We start from the raw sequence: 17,162 nt of genomic DNA, 5'->3' as shown, positions 1-17,162 counted from the left end.
CAGCCTATGGGGCAGGGGTGCAGAACCTCAGGCCTGGGGGCCAAATCTGGCCTGGGGGCCAAATCTGAGGTCCCTGTTTGGCCCTCCAGAAATCCTCAGATGGCCACATCACCTTTCCCTCACCCCACCCCCGCTCCCTTTCTCCCAGTGGCTTCCCAGCGTGTGTGCAGTTTTTTCTCCACCCTAAAAGGTTGAAATGCCGCTCCCATGGCTTAGTTACTGGCAGTCAGAGCTTGAAGCTCAAATATGCTGGTATTTGGGGTATTTCAGCTCAAATATGCTGGTATTTGGGGTATTTCAGCCCTGCTTCTTCTGCATTTGCCCCCCCCCCCAGTACTGGGGTGTGGCCCTTCAGAGATGCAATTTGGCCCTCAGGCTGAAAGTGGTTCAACACCTCAGCTATAAGTGGTAGATGAAGGACAGTTTCCCAAGAATCATCCATGAATTGAGAGCAGGATGGTGGCCTTGACTAAGATAAACATTACCTCAACTCCCTCAGTACATTGCTAGCAATGGGCCCAGTCAGAGAAGGCTATAATGTGGAGAATTCCTGTTCAACAGCTCAGAAGCTACCATTTCTTCCTCCCTTGAGGAAGCTGTGTATTGCTCCCAAGCTCATGGGGACCCTTTACTTCAGATTGTGGGTTCACTGTACTTGAAAGGTTGTTTCTTGTTAAAACATTATTGCTCCTTGAATGAAAGCATGCTTAAAACTATAGGTACTGGGAAGTGTTTGCCTGAAGATTTTGCTATCTATCAGCATTGAGGAACTGCAGTCCATTATCTCAATTGTTATTGTATTTATTTGATCACATACATGTGGAAAAATCATGCAGACTGCTGAGGCTAACTTGTAATGCAGGTCCTGATTTAGATTTTGTTGAAACGAATTCAGGGACTGGCTACCCATCGGCCATCACTCCTAGAGACCAACACCTAGACACCAACAGATCTAGAGATCCACAGAATTCAAGGAAGACCAAACTTTCCTTGAATTCTGTGGATCTCTAGATGTGTTGGTTATCTGGCTAGACATCTTGTGCTTCTGGACTACAATTATACTTACCAGTCCTATGCATTGGATCCCTGTGAATTATAAAAAAATGGCCTAATGTTACACCTTAAATGTTTAGCTGTTGTTTTAAATAGCTTTTGGAGTTTCTTATGGGACAATCTCCTCCTATTTCATTTAATCCTAGAGATATATTGTAATTGAGGCTTGGTTTCAGCCACCGGGCAGAGCTGGGTATTTATAGTGCAAACCTATGCATGTCTTCTCAGAGGTAAATTCAATTGTATTCCATGGGACTTACTCCCAGGAAAATGTGCATGCAACCCTAAACTCTTGGTTAGGAACCAAAAGCTCTTGTACATGAAGGCCAACCCTGGCCAACCATAGAGGCAATAAAGTTTCAAGGGTGTGTGCATCAGAGAGCTACTGCATACTACACAATGGTACTTTGACAGCACAATGGCTGGGTGATATCCCTTGATATCTCTTCTGATCTCCATCAGCTGCACATACATGGTTTGAAGGGAAAGTAGTAAAGTAGTGAGTGAGGCAGACATTAAAACATAGTAAGAAAACAATAGCCCACTCTTGTTCATGTGCAGTTCATTTAGAAGTAAGTTCTACCACGTTTGGTGCTGCTTAGCATGATGCAGTACTACACAAAGTGGGAGAAGAGGAAAATTGTAACTCCTCTAGGGTAGCGCAAATGCACGCACACACATACTCTTCTTTGTCCCAATATTACCCTGCTCAAACATACTTTTCAAGGCTAAATAAACTGTAAAGGGCTTGGAGCACAGTAAAATGCTATGCAAATTATTAATCGTAATAAAAGAAACTGCCATATGAATCTGAATGGGGTTCTGATCCTAATGAGTCTGTTTCGCACAAGCAGTCGAGTATGCCATCTGGATATGCCTCCTTCACATTTGTCCTTTAACAAGTTCTGTATCAACTTCTCTAGAAAATTAAAATATATTCAAATGAAATTGAACTGCATTTGGCCGCAAGAGCACCACTCTTGTTCAGTTCACTGAAACTCTTAATCCCTTAGCTATCTATGAAATCAGGTCCATGTTTGCGTTTTACGAAGGCCACAGAAACACACTGGCCTTATGAAGAGGGCTTTGTTTGAATTCTTTTGAATGGTTGGGCCATTTTCTTCTTTTATATTGTTGGCATATTGTACGCAGTTCTAACATTCCTGGTCTGCACCTTTTATAGTAGGCACAGATTCATATTTGCAACACTTCGTTGACGCTTTTTTGCCTATGCTACGGCACAATCAAGACCATTGTCTTTGTCCAAGGACAGAAATGTCAGAAATGCATCAGGAAAATTCTTGGACACACTGAAGCCATTGGGAGTTGTTCAGTGAATTCAACAGAGTCATGATTTTACTGTTGCTGCTCTTTATATCTTCTAAAAGATTGTTGAAATAGGATCTTTAGAGAGCTGAACCTACCCTGGTTGATAGTTAGTCTATCTGGCCTAGTTCTCAGGTGGAAGAACTTAGTGAAGGTATAAGCTGGAGAACCACAGCAGAGCATGATGGCAGGCAGTACACAACTAGAAGTCAATGTCAGGGCTGAGCCATGTGGAATTTGCTCCCACAAGACGTAGTGATGGCCACCAATGTGGCTTTAAAAGGCAGTTAGACAAACTCCTGGAGGAGAAGGCTATCGATGGCTACAGTCCTACTACTACTAGGCTGTATGCTACCTCCAGTATCAGAGGCAGTATGCCCATGTATTGCTGGGGAACATGGGCAGGAGGATGCTGTTGCACTCCGGTCCTGCTTATGGGTTTCCCGTGGGCAGCTGGTTGGCCACGGTGTGAATAGAATGCTGGACTAGATGGACCGTTTGTCTGATTCAGCAGGGCTCTTCTTATGTTCTTAATAGCATTATTGGAAGTAAACCACAGAGTGTGGAGGGGTAGAGTGCTTTTTGGCAATAGACACTCTGTATTTATATTTATTTATTTAAAATATTTCTTGGCCGCCTTTCAGGGCAGAAGCCCTCCCAAGGTGGCTTACAGCAATAAAATATATAAAAACAGTTAAAACATTAACAGTGATAAAACCAGAAAAAAACAATAAAAACAACAATAAAAGCCAACAACAAAACCAGCAGCAGCAACAACAATGGCGATAGCAGCAACACTAGCTGTCATATCAAGATAAGGCCACGGTAAAGTAATATGTTTTCAAGGCCTTATTCAAAGCCTGAGGTGATAGAGCGTGGCAGACCTCCAATAGCAACTTGTAGGAAGAAGTCTCTGCCACCATTGCATCTGTGCTCAGTGTCATCCAGAGGCACTCTTTTGTGTGGTTAAGGGCCTCTTGGGTGTAGGCCTTGGAACACAACAACTTGAACCCTTAAGGGCTCACTGTGAACAATTTGCCAGACACTGCAGATGAAACCAGCTGCACTGGTTACAGGTGCATTTCCGAGCCCAATTTAAAGTGCTGTTTTTGACCTTTAAAGCCTTGAACAGTTTTGGACCAAGTTACTTGAAGGACTGCCTTCACCCCTATCAGCTGGCCCACACTTTAAGTTCAGAAAGACAGCCCCTTCTCATTTGCCCACCCTTGAGAGCAGTTAGGTGGGTGACCACACGTGAGAGGGCCTTCTCTGCAGTGGCCCCACACCTTTGGAACAAGTTGCCATTGGAGGTCTGCCGTGCTCCGTCATTGCAGGCTTTTAAGAAGGGCTTGAAAACATATTGCTTTACCATGGCCTTCTCTTGATATGACTGCTGTTGTTGCTGTTGTTGTTGGTTTTATTGTCAGCTTTTATTGTTGCTTTTATTGCAATTTTATTGTGTTTATATTTTTATCACTTTTAATATTTTAGCTGTTTTTATGTATTTTACTGCTGTGACCTGCCTTCAGAGGGCTTCTGCCCTGAAAGGCAGCCAAGAATTTTTTTAAATAAATAAAATAAATAAATTCCAAAGGTGTGGGGCCACTGCAGAGAAGGCCCTCTCACATGTGGTCTCTCACCTCTAGCCTTCCATACTCTGTGCTTTCCTCTCAATAATGTTACTCTTGATAGAGAAACCACAGTGTTTGATGGGCTAGAGCAGCCAGCTCTCCTCACAGGGAGAGGGAAGCCTTCCCTGCAGAGGGATGAACCTGATGAAGATCTCCCTGTGGAGGGGAGGTAATGAGGAAGTCTGTGTGTGACTGGGTGAGGAAAAGTGTGTGTGTGTGTGTGTGTGTGAGAGAGAGAGAGAGAGAGCGAGAGAGCAGGGGAAGGCTGTGTGCATATATTTGTGGGTGGATGGGTGGGGAGAGGGTATGGGGAACCTGTGGCAGGATGGCCCTGTGTTCTCTTTTACAGTGAACAGTCCTCTGTTTGAAGGGCTGCAAGAGGACTGTCCTATATTTTGAAGGTGACCTCTATTTGAAAGACTGTCCAGTCCATGCCCACTTTAAAAATAAAGGACTATAAGAAAGGAGGGAGAGCAATAGGGGCCTTGAAGTTGCCCATAACAGTCAGCCCCTGGACACTGACTGAGCAAGACACACAGGTCACCCCACTATGGTGAAGAACCTGTATTTCTGTTTACCTTTTATAAATTTATTTCTAAATTTGCATCTATATATATACATTATCATATGCAAATTGCATGCAAGTTTGTGTCATAATTTTTAGCGATGCCTTTCCTCTTTGGGGGCAATTCCTAAGTGGCCACTCTGGTGGCCCCACTGATTGCCAACTGTGGCCATGCTCACTCCCATCATGTGGTCCTGGTCCCACTACCACATGCAACCCTTATGGGCAAAAAGATTGCTCATCCCTGGCCTAAGGTGATGCTCCAAATTGTTGCCTTGTGGCTCACCACAAAGGGCAGCTTTACGCAGAGCCTTGGATTCTGATTCTAGCTATGGCAACTCTTGACTTTCGAGAGCACAGGTGTGGGAAGGAAGAGACAGGCCTGGGTAGATGAACTGGGTGGTGTAGCTCTGGCTCAGCTTTATCTGCCTGAGTCCTCCATACAGCACCAGGCCAGCCTAGAGGCTGGGGTGGGGAGTTGCCACAATCCATAACTCTCCATCCAGTTCCCCAGGAAATCCCTCCATTCTGGGACACTCTATGAAGGCCTGTAACTTGTGTTGAGCCAAAGAGACAGACTGGGGATGCTACTGGTGTATGCCCATGCTGCTGCCCAATGGGCTCCCTGACTGAGCTGGCTGAGGTGGTCTTGGCTGTGGTTTCAGAGAATCCTAGGACTTGGTCTTGGGGGACCTCTGTCTCCACACTGAGGCTGCCTTAACAGGACTGGCTCATGACACCACCTCCTCTTCCCTCTGGACCTGAGGTCTTAACTTGGGGTCTAGAGACAAATGGGTTCACCAGGCTGTGGCAATAATTCCTTTAACCACGAGGAAGGGTAAGAAAGTATAGAGAGCACTGAAGCCCTGCTTGTTCACCACGGGACCTTAGCCATTCTTCTGGCTTCTGAGATGTTAATACAGTCATTGGCAAGCATATCTTCACAACCACATGGGGCACAATCCAGTCTATGACCTGTGCATAGCAATGCCCATGTGCAACCTTCACAGTAGCACAATTCTCTGTATGCGAGAGAGCAAATGACATCGGAGGAGATCAGTGGTAGGGTCATTCTGCATAGGAAACAGCACACAGGGAAGGAATGGGGAAGCAACTGAAGCTTTCCCCTGTTTACAGAAAGACAAAACTTATACTTCCTAAGAATCATCATTGCATTGTGTGGCTTTTCTTCCCTTCTGCAGAATCATAGCATACCCTTGCTTGTTATATTTCTGTAGTTTGCATCTGAAATTCTGTTGCACTTTGCCTGAACTTTCCCTGAGTCCTCTATTTTCCATCAGGATGAAATTTATGCTGTATCAAATGGCACGGCATGGTTTAGCAGATTCATACAATAGTGAGGAAAGAGACATTTGGATCAGTAATGAGTGACAGCCTGGCACAGAGGGAAATGGGAGAAAAGTTGATCTCATCTTCCAGTGGTAATGTGAAAATCTCAATTATACATATGATAATATAGGAAAATTAGAAAGAAGTTAAATGTATTCATGTGGTGCCTGTTGTGCAAAGAACAGTGTTTTCCTCTATCCAGTTATAGCAGGCTGGATAACAAAACAGCAGACCCTGCCCCTTCGAACAAAACAAGAAGCTCACTACCTTCTCCATTTAGCCTGCAAGAGGCTATAGGGCCAATGCGAATCAGGCGGGAGATGTATTAATGTTAATCAGCTGCTGCAGCTCACACTTGTAAGTAGGAAAGTTTACTCTTTGGCACTGTTCACAAGAAAATGTTGGTAAAAGAAGCTGTTGCAGCTTGTCCCCCCTTCCCTGCATGTGCTGTGTGCACAACCATAATTTGCATAATTCCCCGCAATGCAGTGCGGACCGGCGCATTGTCTTAACCCAGTGTACAGTGTGACGGGGCTTTGTACCCACCCTACAACCCCTACTGCACGGTCCAGACGACACTCCAATCCGTGCTGCATCGTGGGGAATTATGCAAATGACAGTCGTGCATGTGGCATGCGTGGAGCAGTGGTGGAGAAGCCACGATGGCTTCTTTTACTGATGTGAGTGTCTGAACACCCTCTTTAAGTAGTCTGGCCTGGTTCACATGGTTGCCAGGCATTTAACAAGCCAGGGTGGCTTGTTAAATATGCTGCACGTGCCGGTTGCGTGTTGGGGGGATTTGCATAACTTCCCTTGGCAGCGTGACTTGTTGCCATGGGTAACAAGCCACCCAGAACCCCACAACAGCCCATGGGTCCTAGGTGGCTTGTTACCCATGGCAACAAGCCACCCTGGCCACCGTGGCTTGTTAACAGCCTGGCAATTGTGTGAACCTGGTCAGTATGTAAGTGCTTTCAGGATCAGTCTTTCAAAGGCCAATTGTGTTGGCAGGTTCTTACATCATACTGAAAGCTGATAAAAATAAATCTTTACTACCAGTTGTGTTCCATGTATTGATTTTTTACCAACAACTTTGAATAATTTTGCAGCCTCTTTGGTGCAAATGTTTTTGTTTAACTAACACTCTTTATTTTATTGCATTCAAAAATGTACTTGTGAAGTTGAAAGTGTTGTATGTTGCTACTTCAGTTCAAACTGTGCCATTATTAGCACTTTCCACTTTGTACAAATCCAACTCCTGCAACAAATATTTCAAGAGAATAGATATGGCGGGGGGGGGGGGGATGAGCATTTTGAGTAGTCTAAAGGGTGGGGGAAAAGTCAGGACAACAGTGTGATTTTATATATATATATATATATATATATATATATATATATGCAAAACCCTGGACAATTATCCAGTAGTGAACTCAGGTGACGAGTACTGACAAAAATGGACCCCAAATGGGGCCAGTCTGAAACAAGAGGGTGGTATCAGCATATTCAGGTGAACTCCCAGATTTGCACTCCCCCCAAATAAACCTTTTCAAAGGGATGAATTCTATGGCCATGAGTACGTCTAGAGGGCCACGGGATTTTTTGGCTTCTGGGAACTGAGGTCAGAACCAGTGATCCAGCCTCACTTCCAAGAAACTGTGCTCCCCTCCTGCTCATAGTTGGTGCGGGTCTCTCTGTGCTAGCTACATCTCCATGCTTGGAAACAGAGCACAGAGATGGCGAAAAGGGAGCAGTCCCTGGAGAGGGAAGGGGAGGAGACCATGGAAGCCACTTTATGCTGCTTCCTATGTGCCACACGGCCTCCTTCCCTCCCACTCCCCGAAGCTGCGGGTAGACAGCTGGAATTGGCCATCTGGCCAAAAATGCAGGGTGGCTAGGGCATGGCGGCAAGGGTTGCCTCCATGCTCCGGCCGCCCTGCATTGGATACTCAGCAGCCTCCGACTTCAGAGGCTGCTGGCTATCGCAATAGGACTGCGCCCTAAAAGTCTAAGTGGGCAGCCCTCCTCCAGAACAACCCAATGATGATTGAGCATGCTCAGTAGCCACAGAATGTTGAGTATTGATGGGAAAAGAAAAAGTTGAAAACTGGGAGAGGGCAGGGTTAGGATCATGCAGTGAAGGAAATTGGAGGCTGTGAGGCTCTGGCCTAGTTCTCACGTAACGACAACCCATAGGTTGTTTAAATAATGGGTTTTGGGGGCTGCAGGCAAGGGAACAAGTGTGCTGCCTCCTGCGTGCTCACTGTTTCCACTTTCAATCAACAACTCAGGAGCACCTCTTTCCTAGGTTGTTATTGAGCATTTCTACACCAGGCTTTTATTGCACGCTTGTGATTGGTCACTCATGGAAGTTTGTGAGTCCTTTACACACTGTTGTCAACCTCCAGGGTGTCTCCCACACTTTCTGACCTTTATCCCGCTCTTAAAATGCAGCAATAAATGTCAATCCACTTTAATGGTTGTGTGAAATTGGTCAGTTCCGTTATAACCACAGCACCATCAAGGGGCTGTAAGCATATAGAACAGCCCCAAACAATAGCTGGTGTCAACCCATGTAAGGAGCTGATTTTAATCCTGCAAAGAACCAGAAGCCCTGGTAAGTTGCAGGGTGAAAAGCCTGGTGTGGGGAAGCCCATTTTGATGTCTAAACCTGAAACTCTGGAGTTAAACAACCCAGAGTTAACTGAATGACAAACAAAGGGCGAGGAGCATGTGGGAGGCTGCCTGCTCACTCGCTCGCTCGCTGCTGCTCGGCCATCAGAATTCCTGGGTTAAACAATGTAGGAATTGCTATGATGTACAAGCCAGGTGTTAATCTCGTCACAGGGCCCTGCGCACCTCATTCTACCACAAAAAGCCAATGGTACGTAGGCAGGGGATCTATGGCACTCTAATGATGCAGACCACTGAGGTGGGGAGAATCTCTCACCTGCCCCAAGATAAATTAAAAGAAGCCATTCAGTTCTACAGAACAAAAAAACAGAGGGCCATAATTGGGACTATGCCTGATGTAGGATCAACGTATGGTTCCTGTCCCATACACTGGGGTCATATTTTATTCATTCATTCATTCGTTTTATTTCTATACCACCCAATAGCTGAAGCTCTCTGGGCGGTTCACAAAAATTAAAACCAAAAAGTACACAGTAAAACAATACAAAAATATAAAAGCATTAAAAACACAATATAACAGTACAACCAGAATAAAACCTAGCTGCAATGCAGAGATTTAAAATACAGATTTAAAACAGCAAAGCTAAAAGACTAGAAGGCTAAAATGTATGTATTGACATGAGCTGTAGTCATGTTCCATATGTGCTCTGTGTGTGTGTGTGTGTGTGTGTGTGTGTGTACATTTTGGGGAAGAATACAGCCTTCTAAGAGTAGTTATTTAAGTTCAGGTGGCAAGAAGGAGAGAGAGAAATCGTTTATAAAACAACTGTAAAGCAAGCAGCAAGAACCTTGGTTCACTGATGGAACCAAACAGCTGATAGCAGCTGGTGAGATATGACACTAGATTTTAAGAATCAACTGCTTTTATTATCGCTGTAAAAGTATTTTGATCACCACAGCAAATTATGAAATGCATAAATCATCAGATTATAATAGCTTGGGAAAAATACATTTCCAAAAGCTTTTATTTTGCAAAAAGTGTAAGGAACGGATGAACAGACAAATTGATGTGTCTCCCCGTGTGTGTGTGTGTGTGTGTGTGTGTGTGTAAAAAAGATGTATTTAAACAGTTAAAACCAGTCTTTAATATGGTGTATACTTATTTCTTATACAGTAATACAAATTTTCAGCTGGACATTGGCTATCAAAATGGCTCATATGGCAATGAAAATAATAAAACAAAATGATGGTGAACTCGGGGAGTTCTTAGCTAGAGCTGGATTTAAGCATGATGGGAGGTGCCTGGCTGCTTTCTTCCCACTCTTGACCTGTTTAAAGGTTTGAGCCAGACTTCCTGAACCTGGTGCCCTCCAAATGTTTTGGACATCAGCCCCCATCAGCATAGCCAGTAGTCAGGAATGCTGGTAGTTGTAGTCCCAAACATCTGGAAGGCACTGGGGATGGGGGGAAGGATGGTTTAACCTGTTCAATCTCCACATGCAGGATTGGTCTGCACTTATTTAGGATCCAAGCAGTATCTAAATGCACAGTCACTCTTTGATCATAGTGGCTTATCTTACCAAACTAAAGAAGACTGTTTTCTTCTTCTTCTGGTATTGCAATATTTTTGCATTGCTCAACCCAGGATTCATTCATGAGTATACATTTCCAGGATTATGTGCCTCACTCCCATCTGGCTGAAACTGCTTTTGGTTCTTACAGCAACAAGCTTATCAGAGTACTAAGCAAATAACAGGAACTTGCAGAATGGAGACATGAAAGAGCAAGAGACAGGTCAACGTTTCTAGGGTGGTACCATTTTCTTTCCAGGAATCTCAGATACACAGACATTCCATTCCAAACACTCATTAGAAAGCCTGTCTCTTACTGCTTTGCACATCTGCCAATGGTGGGAGATTGCAGGACCAGTGCTACTGGGTTAAGTTTCCGTTGAATGAGAGATAACTGGGACTGACTGCCATTGGCTCTTCATGTCCCAGAATGCCTCCATCAGCAACAACTCCATCTGGCTGCATTAGTAGGTCAAGTGAGGCAGCACAGCTTCCTTCATTGGCTTGGCTGAGGCCAACTGCCATTAGGCTCCTCCTTACCTGGAACTGTCTGACCAGTCTACTTGGGGAGGATCTTCATGACAATGGAATAAGAAGCGCATTGGAGTATCATCTGGATTTTCATGGAATCAGCTTTGGTCCATCAGTATGCATGAAGCAAGATAAGCCGAGTGTACCATACCTTTAACATCCAGTTTTCAGGGGTCACACAGCACTTGAAAGGAACATACTTCTAGGTGGGGTGGAGAGGAGTAGAACTGAACATCTTCAAACTGGCAGGGGCCACCCAACCAATGAGAGAGGTTTGTTTCCCAGACCATATCCAGGCTCCCTGCTACTACTACATTATTATGAATGGAGAGCAACTATTTTTTCCCCATGTGTGCAAATTTCCCTGAAGAAGCCAAAATCCCTAATTATCCAGTGAAGCATATGAAGGCTCCCCCTGAGAACACTCCACCACCCCAATTTCACTGCATTCCAGCAATCTGCTGTGGAGTTATTGCTCCCACTCCGTTTCCCCCCATGTGTGCACTTTTGCCTTGAGAAGCCAAAATCCCTGGTTCTCAAGTGCAGCATCTGAAGGCTCCCCCTGAGAGCACACCACCCCAATTTCACTGCATTCCAGCAATCTGCTGTGGAGTTATTGCTCCCACTCCATTCCCCCCCATGTGCGCACTTTTGCCTTGAGAAACCAAAATCCCTGGTTCTTAAGTGCAGCATCTGAAGGATCCCTCTGAGAGCATCCCAATCTCCCAATTTTGCCCCATTCCAGGAAACTGTCACAGAGTTCTAGCTTCCACTACCCCCTCTCCTTCTCTGGGCACTTCCTCCCTGCTTGCAAATGCAGGCTCCACCACAGCCTTCGCCAGATCGGTACTGCGATAAAGTGGAGAATTGACTTTACAGAGCATCAGAGAAGTGACTTTACATAACAGCAAAAAAGCAACTTTACACAGCATTGGGGAAGTGATTTAACACAACACTGAAGAAGTGAAGTAATGCAAATTGAGGCTAATTGCTTCTCTGGGGAAAAGGAAATGCAAGGTGATTCTGAAGGCTGGAAAGAGCACTCTAGGGCTTTGACATGTGGGAAAGGCAAGTGAGTTTCTGTAGTTACCTAGGTTACCAAGGGCAAGGCCATACCCCTAGGAATGCCCCATCATATTGAATTTAAAGTGAAGGGATGGGCACACAGCAGCTGAACTGCAGGGGAGCTGAATAAAAGAAGAAAAAAAGGACTAAAATATTCTGCAAAAGTGCGGCTTCCCCATAGGTAAACTCTGGGGTAGATCCAGAGTGGCCACAATGTCATGTTCTCCTAACAAATTTAAGCCACAGCAGCATCAGGGAAAACTTGCCATGTAGTTGGGCCCCAGGTCTTATGTAAGTGGAAAGTTTTGGTACCCAAATTTGCTTGTTTTGTCTTCCCTCTCCATACCTTTTTCCTTTTGCATCATTTAGTTTAGATTACAATCTTGATGGCAGGGCCTGTGCCATTTTTTAATCTTTGTGCAATGTCTAAAAAGAAAAGCAAAGACATTTTTATTTAGACAGGGCCTTGGCTGATAAACTGAGTTGTGAATATGTTGCAGTTGGTTTTAAGTGGCTTGTATCGCATTTATTGATGTTTTACCAGTTGTTTTACCTGTGGGGTTTTTAATGCTTTTTTACTTTGAATTTTATTGTTATGTTATTCTATTTTATTATAGTTTTTTGTTTTTGTATTATTGCTGTTAGCCATCCTGAACAGAATACAAATTTAACAAATATAATAAATATTATAAACAACCACAACCTATCATGTCTTTGTAAAATTTGACTTTCAAATATACAGGCATAGCATACAGGAAACAAATAACGACTTCCACAGCAAGCAGCAAATCCACTAAGCCTGCATCCGTTTTCAGGAGAATGCCTGTGCACCTCAAAGTGCTTTACCTTCAGCCAATTCACATCTCCAAACTTTCTTTCAGTCTCTGTCCAATTCTCTCACCCTTTATCTCCATCCAAATTGAAATTTTAGAGCCAGTGTAGTGTAGTGGTTAGAGTGTTGGACTGGGACCCGGGAGACAAAGGAAACAGAGGCAAAGAGGTAAGTGGGCTGCAGGAAGCCCAGGGGTCTGTCCTTTATCCTTCTGAGTGGCTGTGAGCTCACCAGGTGCTCCTGAGAGCTCCAACTGAATTGGGGTGTGTGGCCTGAGTACTCCCAGCAGCTGTGGGCAGGAAGCTTCAGTCTGTTTCCCGCCTCCCAGCTGAACAGAGCAAAGCAGAGCAGAGCAGAGGAAGCTGGTCCAGGGATTACAGAAGCAAGCAAGCTCCCAGAGAGTGAGCGACCAGGGGGAGCAAACAGGAGTTGGCCAGGGGTAGGGATGGCAGAGAATTCCGCCACGGATTTCAGTGAGGCCGAATGCACTGGCATTCGCCCCCCCGAAATCTGTGGCGGAACGGCCTGCCCCCCCCCCCCCGCAGATCCCCCCCAGGACGAGACTTACCTGGGGCGGATGTTCCGGACGGTGGCGGCTCCAGCGGCGGCTTCAGCAGCCGCAGCAGCTGGTCTTCCAACCGGCTGCCGCCACCACCATTTGCAGTCTGGTCTTTTTTTTTTTTACCCAGACGTGATAGGCTACGTAAAGACTTACATAGCCTATCACGTCTGGGTAAAAAAAACAAAAAACAAACGTGTACGCAAATGGTGGTGGCTAGGTTATTTTTTGCCGTTTTCGTCTATGTAAATATTTATGTAGACTATTACGGCAAAAATAAAGGGGAACACAAATAGTGTAGTGGGCGCTATTTGCATTCCTTTTTGATTCGCCGTTTTAGCCTAAGTAAATATTTACGGACTCGATGGCTTTATAGGCCCCTTCCAACCCTACTACTATTCTATTCTATTCTATTCTATTCTATTCTATTCTATTCTATTCTATTCAAGACAGAAGTAAATAAACCTCTTAGATTTGTCCAGAAGTAATGAAAACCTTAGTGAGAGCAGTTTGACTGGACCATGAAAAGCTGATTGGCTAAGGTCAAGAAGATAGAAGAAAGATCAGAAATGAAAGGCAGTGGGTTACTCAAGGAATTGCAAAGAAAAAGAAGATGAAAAGGCAGGATACGGCAGGGAGAGAGTCAGTAGATGATATATCTTAAGGATGGTGAACATTTGAAAGTCAGACATGTGCTGAAATAGCCATATCGATATAGTTCACAGGGGGAAAAGTCAAGTGATTGAACCAGCTTTTTATAAGCCAAAAAATAAAACAAGGTGGAAAGGCAGACACTGTTTACCAGAGGAAGCTTTTTCAAGACAATGTTCCGGTGTTCCAAAACACTGCTGTCTCTTGGAACAGTAGAACATAGGAGAATAGGACAAGCATGAGAGGAATATACCAGATTGGAGGTGGCGGGTGGTCCAAAACATTTTGCTGCCTGAAATGAAAGACAAGATGGTGCATCCCTCCCATTCCATGTGCAAAAGCCATATGGACTGGCCATTTAATCTTACTTTAACACTGGCAGTTGGGCAGAGTCCTTCACTGAGGGCAAGAGGCCAGCATAAGGGGCACAGGGCAGGTTGCTTGGCACACTCTGAGGCTGTTCGCTCAACATGACACTATGTTATTTAACCCACAGTGAGGCTGTGCCTTGTGTGGGGAACATGCAGCTACCATTTTGAATATGCAGCCCCCTCTCGGGGGTTGTTATGTCATGCGAACTGTGTGAGCATGGATTATGTGAGGGATAAATGACCCTTGCATAACCTCTTTTAGGTTATGCGAGCGATGTTTAACCTTTGCATAACCCATGCTCACTGGGTTCATGTTATCCAAGACCTTGCTGCCACTCCCTGTATCTCCTACCTGAAGTAATTGCCTCATGTGATCTAATAGTAGGGCCACCTCTGGGCAAGGGGAAAGAGTAGAATGTACTGATGTTTCTTCCGTTAGGAATGTCAGATTCCACGCAAGGTTCCTGTTCAGTAGGAGTTTTTTCTCCTACCACTATGAAAAGGTACTGTGAAAGGAAATGTGGCACTTGCCAGAATGTTAAGTTTTACAAAAATGTAAGGGCCTCATCATACATAGTCTGCCAAACTTTATAGTCAAGCTACCTTCTTTTGGGAAGCAGGGAAGACTGATCACAGGAAACCTCTGGATACATAGAGAGGTGAGCTGTAGGAATTGGACCAGATCTCATGGTCCTTTGAATACGGTGGAGCAGGAAGGATGGGAATGGATAACTGGGCTCCCAATTTTCCTCTGCATGTATATAGGAACTCATAGCAGTGAGAATATTTTCTTTGAATCTACAGGCTTGGTCATGAACAGAAAAACAAAAGGTGACCCAAGGGGTGGGGGGTGGGGAATGAATGCATTGTAAATAGCCCTCGTTAAAAATAGTTCACAGCTACCAGATATACCATTTGCTTGTACAAAGGCTGATTCCACATTTTTGGAGCTAAACATCCTGGGAGATAAGTCATGAAGGGCATTCTACATAAAGAAAACCTGGAATGTTGCAATGGTCAGAAAGCAAATGACCTAAAGGCCAGAAAATCATGCTAGTGTGTACACATTCCAACCATTTCTTCACCCACCATTCTCTTGTTTCATGGCATAAAATAAGAGAAGGCAAAGGAATGCAGCAAGTTTAGAAAAGATGAGGCCAAGGAAATGAAACCGCTTCTGTGTAACAACTGCATCTGGTCATAGTCATCCATGCTACCCTTATGTTTCGCTCTTCCTCACAAATCCCGAATTTGATTATAAGCTGGAGGGTGAGGTGGGATGAGGCAGGATGGGGTGGGATGAAACAGGGATGAGAATTACAATTGCTCTTGTAATTCTGTGAATCACCATACATATTGATAAAGAAACAAAATAAAGATAGCCATGCTGGTCCATGAGAGAGAAAAACATCCAAAATCCATGGTTTGGCAATACCTTTATTAGGACCAGCCAAAATTCCACAAAAAAATGTGTGAGCTTTCAAGTTCTCCAGAATGCTTTATCAGGCTAGGTGGTACAAAAAGCAGGGGATGTGGGAAGAAACAGAAAAGTCTAACAATTTGGCCAGATGTTGTGGCCATGAGGTCTGAAACTTAGATAGATCCAGCATTGAATGGCTGTGGATTTTGGATATGTATTGTTGACACTGTACAACAGGGGTTAGAACCTCAGGCCTGGGGGCCAAATCTGGCCTGCCTGGAGTTCCAATTCGGTCCTCTGGGGTTCCTCAGTAGGGCATGCCCCCTTCCCCTGGCTCCGCCTCCTTCCCCCCAGCTACTGGGCATTTGGTGGTTTCCTGGCTTATGTGCAGTTTCCTCCATTCTAAATGTTTGAAATGCTTTTCCTAAGGTTTAGTTACTGGCAGTAAGAATTTAAGCTAAAAGAAATGCTAGTTTTTTTGGTTTTTAGCCCCACCCCTTTTGTCTTGCGTCCTGCCAACCACTGAATTGTGGCCTGAGAGCTCTCTGAAATGGAATTTGGCCTCCAGCTGGAAGAAGCTCTGCCGCCCCGCTGCATAAAGAAACAACCAAGTAACCGATGTTATGACGTTTATACCAGGCTTCTTCGAAGCTATGCAAAGTCTGTCTTCATTGCTGGGACAGAAGCTGATGCTGAGAAATATTTGAAACTCACCAGAGTGTTCCAATTTCACCATTTAAATTTGTGAATGAATAATGTTGCAGAAATAATAAATGCTCATAGAATCCCTAAATATTCTGCAATTATCTGGGACCTGAGGGGAACAAGGGCAGGCAACATTGATGAGATTCAGCCTTTTCCATTCAGCCTAGTCACAGTCTGTCTGTGTTCCAGGATTCACTGATATACTGTAATGTCCCCACACTATTTATTTACATCTCCCTAATTTGTTAGTGCCTCCACAAAGGCTGTCAAACTACTGTCAAACTACCACCACATACAGAGGGGGCGTATCTAACAATAAATTTCTGGGTTAGTTTTGGGGTCAGCTATGTTATACGATAATTAATGCATCAAGATGGTGTATTTTCCTGAAGCCAAGGTGCATTTATTTATTTATTTATTTATTCATTTCATTTCTATACCACCCAATAGCTGAAGCTCTCTGGGCGGTTCACAAAAATTAAAACCAAACAACACACAATAAAACAATTTAAAATATATAGAACATTAAAACCACAATATAACAATACAACCACAATAAAACCTAGCAGCAGTGCAGGAGTTTAAAATACAGATTTAAAACAGCAAAGCTAAAAATTTAGAAAGCTAAAATGCTAAAATGCCTGGGAAAATAAAAAGGTCTTCACCTGGCACCGAAAGGAATACAATGTAAGTGCCAGGCGAACCTCACTAGGGAGCTCATTCCAGAACTGGGGTGCCGCAGCAGAAAAAGCCCTCCTCCTAGTAGCCACCCACCTCACTTCCTTTGGCAGGGGCTCATGGAGAAGGGCCTCTGACAATGATCTTAAGGTCCAGGCAGGCCAATATGGGAGGAGGCGATCCTTCAGGTAACCTGGCCCCAAGCCGTTAAGGGCTTTGAATG

Source organism: Heloderma suspectum, chromosome 1 (genome assembly GCF_057233095.1).
Source record: "Heloderma suspectum isolate Gila_16-S chromosome 1, 16-S_ref, whole genome shotgun sequence".
Classification (NCBI taxonomy): domain Eukaryota; kingdom Metazoa; phylum Chordata; class Lepidosauria; order Squamata; family Helodermatidae; genus Heloderma; species Heloderma suspectum.
Note: the sequence above shows the minus strand (reverse complement) of the source record.